This window comes from Condylura cristata, unplaced genomic scaffold (genome assembly GCF_000260355.1).
Source record: "Condylura cristata isolate star-nosed mole 26May11 unplaced genomic scaffold, ConCri1.0 scaffold00003, whole genome shotgun sequence".
Classification (NCBI taxonomy): Eukaryota; Metazoa; Chordata; class Mammalia; order Eulipotyphla; family Talpidae; genus Condylura; species Condylura cristata.
Genome location: NW_004567104.1, coordinates 78,341,966 through 78,346,435, shown reverse-complemented (window position 1 = coordinate 78,346,435; position 4,470 = coordinate 78,341,966).

The window sequence follows — 4,470 nt, the reverse complement described above, 5'->3', positions numbered from 1 at the left end:
ACGCCGCCCGGAGCCGCGCGCCGGTGTCGCCGGCAAAAGGGCCACGAGCCGGGCCGCGGCCCCACGCCACTGTCACGACCGGGAGTGGGGGTGGGACTGGGGTGCCTCCCGCAAGCCCCGAGCCCAGCTGCAGAGGAAGCCCCGGAAGTCTGCGGGGACAGCTGGGGCGCGGGCAGCGGACTCCTGCGGGGCGCCCTGTGTCAGGGCACCCCGATATGCGAGGAGAAGGCACAGCTGTGCCCGCCGGCAGAGGGTGCCGAGCACAGCCGCGAAGAAGGCGGGAGGCGGCAGCCCAGGGAGCGTGTGGGGCCCCCTCCACCCCGGTGGAGTGGCAGCGCACTGAAGGCCCCAGGGGAGGTGGGCGCCTCTGCCTGGAGCCCAAACCCCAGACTCCCCGAGAGAGCCACTCGCAGCTGGGGGCGGGGCGGGCGCCCCATGCAAGTTGCAGGTGCCCGCCAGCCGGTAGGGGCGCGGGTCACTCACAGGTGCGGCGGTGGACACTTGCAGCGGGGCGCAGGGGGACACCTGCGGGCAGTGTCATTGGGCAGGGCGAGCCGGAAGCTACTTCCAACACGGTGGGTGGGTGTGGCCGTGGGCCTTAGCCCACCTGACGCAGAATGTCCGCACTTTCCAGAGTGAGGGGTGTCCGGGTGGCGCGGGTGTCACAGACACAGCGCCTGCAGGTCACTCCCGGCCGGGGACCGAGGCAGGCGCATTTCGGCGGGCCTTGGCGGTGGTGGCACTGAGGCTTGACCCCCGGCCCCCCTCCTAGGGCAGCGATGCTGTGGCCAGACCAGGGCCTGCTGCACATCCTGCGGCGCTGCGGATGCCACTGCCGAAGTTGTCCTGCTGGAGCAGGCCCGTGGGTGGCGGGCAGGGCGGCCGGCACCGACAGCAGCACAGACGAGGCTAAAGCAAACAGCACTCTCCAGACGACACCGGTTTTGAGTGAAGTCTCACCAGAAGCTGTCCATGAGATACTTCGACGGAAGCTTCTTAACCGCACTGACGCTGGCGGCCAGGGGCCCGACGCTGCCCGACCTCGTGCAGAGTTAGCACTCTGGGAGCCTGTCCTCAGTGGTGCAGGCGAGATCAGTGGATACTAAAATTCTGAACTTTTTTTTTAAAGATTGATTTGTCCGTACAGAACTGGGGTGCAGAGGCCGTGAGAGGACTCACCAGAGACAGAGCGGGGAGCAGGACAGGCAGATGGACGAAGCGCACTGCTGAGGGGAGCAGCGGTTGGGTCAGGAGGGGTCTGCCGTGCCCTGGGGGTCACCTCTGGGGCGGGGAGCGAACTCCCACTGAAGCGGCTGTGGCCGGCTTGCAGTGCTGTGCCCTGACCCGTTGTGCCACCAGGGAGGCCCAGGACGTGATTTTTAAGAGCAAAGATAAAGGGAATGAGGTCGCCATCATCCCAGGTGTCAAGGCTCAGGGTAATAAGCCCATGAGCTTTGCCACCCTGACACTCTTTAAAAGACTTGTTGTATTTATTTATGCATACAAGAGCTGGGGTGCAGGCCGAGGTGTGTGTGTGTTGTGGGGGGTGAGAGGACTCCCAGAGACAGAGTGGGCAGCAGAACAGGCAGATGGACTGAGATCCACTGCTGAGGGGGCAGTGGGGAGACAGGAGGGGTCTGCTGCGCCCTGGGGGTCACCTCCCTGGCTGTCAATCAAACTCACACCAAAATGGCTGTGGCCAGCTTGCAGTGCTGCGTCCTGACCTGCTGCGCCACCAGGCAGCCAAAATTCTGAACGTTTAAGGAACAATGACAGGTCCTCCCTGGGGCGCAGGGGTGAGTCTCGCCACTGTGAAGGGGCCGCAGCCCCTACAGCATGAGTCCCCCCCACACCCCCCCAGCCAGGGAGGGACCCCAGGGCACAGCAGACCCCTCCTGCCTCCCCGCTGCCCCCTCAGCGGGTGGGTCTCAGTAGATCCGCTCCCCACTCTGTCTCTGGGGAGTCCTCTCCTCCACCTCTGGCCTGCACCCCAGTTCTTGTGTGCATATGTAAGTCAATCTTAAAGAGAATAAAGGACGACATCAAACATGATATCTGCAGTCTCAGGTCCTCCTGGTCATCCTGGGGGCACCGGGAGACGCCTGGCAGTCACTGCCTTGCCAGCTGGAGGTCCCCTTTCTGGCGCCCAGGCATCTGGCATCGCCCCGCACCCCTGCCCCTGGTGTCCCCATCCAGAGGACGCCGCATCGGCTCCACCTGGCTGTGAGGGAGGCGGCGGAGCCAAACGGGAGTATTCTCAAAGCGGGCGATGCAGCTCCTGAGAGAAAGCCGGCCCCGCCGTGCTGCGTGGGGGGGTCCCACTGGCTCTGGGGGCCGCTTCCTGGCCCCCCGGCACCCGTCTGGCCGCCGCCGCGGAGGTGCGGGCTGGGGCTGCGGGAATCCGGCTCTGTCACTGCAGGACAGGCGGTTTGGGAATCACAGCAGCGAGCAAGTCTCCCGGGAATTCAGTAGATGTGTCCCAGCTTCCAGCTCTGTTACCCTGCAACGTCCCGGCACGAGGCCCGCGCCAGGGCAGAGCTGGGCGAGGAGCAGGCAGACGCCGCGAGACGTGGACACCGCCGCCCCTCTCCGTGCGTGCCCGTGACGCCTCTGCTGTTGTCCTGCTGGAGCAGTCCATGTCCACTCCGGACAGCGTGGTGCCCAGGTCCAAGCCAGGGTGCGTCCCAGCTGTGCACGCGAGGTGGCAGCCTGGCTGCTCGAGGGGGCGCCTGCCCGCCCCCCCGCCGCAGGGTCCTCGTCCTGCAGCACCTCAGCGCCTGTCCGTGGTGGGACAGCCTGGCCCAGCTCAGCCGGCTCCGGCAGTCTCTCCCGGGATCCAGACCTCACTGGCCGAGCGGTCCGGGGTCCTTGAGTCGGCCCCCAGGACTAGATGGGGCGACAGGATAGAGGGCCTTTGCCCCGGCCCAGGAAGGCGAGAAGCATGGCAGGAGCGGCAGTAATAGCGGCGTCTCCCAGGCCCTTTGGGTAAAAAAGTCACGGCGACGGCGGTCAGGCTGCGTGTCCACACACTGGCCGACGCAACCGAGGGCGGCGTCGCGTGAACTGGGGCTCGCAAGGACCCTAAGGCGCCTGTGAGGCACCCGCTGAGCAGGGCGGGCTCAGTACGGGCTCTGTGCCTCAGGGTGCCAGCGCCCAGCCGAGCGCGAGGCCGCGGGGTCTGTGTGCACCATCTGGACCCTGACCCGGGCCACAGAGCAGCGTGGGCCTCACATGTGGGCGAGAGAGGAGGACCGTGGGCACGGAGCGTGGCAGGTCACTCTGGGCGGCGAGAAAGCCCCGGCCCGTGACCTCTTCACCTGCCCGACCTCTGCCAAACCCACGGGGCTCGGCGGCTCCGAATACACAGCCGTGGCCCTTCCCGTTGGGGGTCCTGCCAGCGGCAAGATGTGGGCCGGCACAGCCAGCCTGACCTCCAGGAAATCGGCCGGCCTCGGGAGCCAGGACTGGCCACCGCCGCGATGAGGGGCCGGTGGGCCGGTGGTGTGCATGTCCCAGGGCGCCTCACCCCGCGGCTCCAGCTCAGAACGGGGCAGCTTCAGAAGAGCGGACAGCCTGTCCCCTGCAGCCTGCCCCTTCCCGCCTGCTCTGCCCCCCGCTGCCCGCCAAGCAAATGCTTCTCTGTGGACAGCACCTTTTGGTTCAGAGTCTGCAGCTTGGTTCCCCCCTCTTTGCTGGCGTGCCTGAGGCCAGGTCCCGGGGAGAGGGGCGTGGGCGGGCCAGCAAGCTGTGGGCAGCAGAAGCCCAGCCCCTCACCTTCTCCCTTTGCCTCCAAGTTCCCCCAGCCTGAGGTCAGGTGAGTCAGCCTCTCAGCACCTGTGAAAGCTCTGGCCTCCTCCCAGGCCGCCTCCTGCCCTGCCCCGGGCTCACCGCACCTGACCGCCCACCTTTTCCTGCAGTTGCAGGCCTGGCTCTGCCCGGGCAGGCGCGAGCGCTTCCCCACACCTCTGCTCCGGCTGCCACCTGGGCCCAGCCCTGGCCGTGAGCACCGGGAAGGGCCAGGCAGGGCCGGGTGGGGCCGTGATTCTCTGAAAGGCCAGCCCTGTCCACCACACCCCCAGCCCCCCAAGAGGCCAGGGCCCTCCCCTCCGCAGGCAACGGACCCCAACCCTGGGGAAGTCCCTCTCTGGTGCCCTTGAGGCCTCCCCCCGCCCCCCCCAAGCTGGGTTCCTGGGCCTGGCCAGCGCGGCCATTGCTGCCCCTAGGTCTCGTGCCTTGGCACCGGGCGGCTGGCACTCCGACAGCACATGGGCGCTGAGCTGGCGACCGGGTGAGCAGTGCCAAGCCCTAGGTGCGTTTGGGGGTGAGGCCTCCACCCGCGGCGGGCACTGGACCCCCCCCGGGGGGTTTCGGGCCCAGCTCCCTACTCTTGCAGCCCCCACGAGGCCGCGGCGAGTGGCCAGGTGTCGGGCTGGCGACCAGGGCGGGGAGTGGGGGGAAATGGAGACCCGG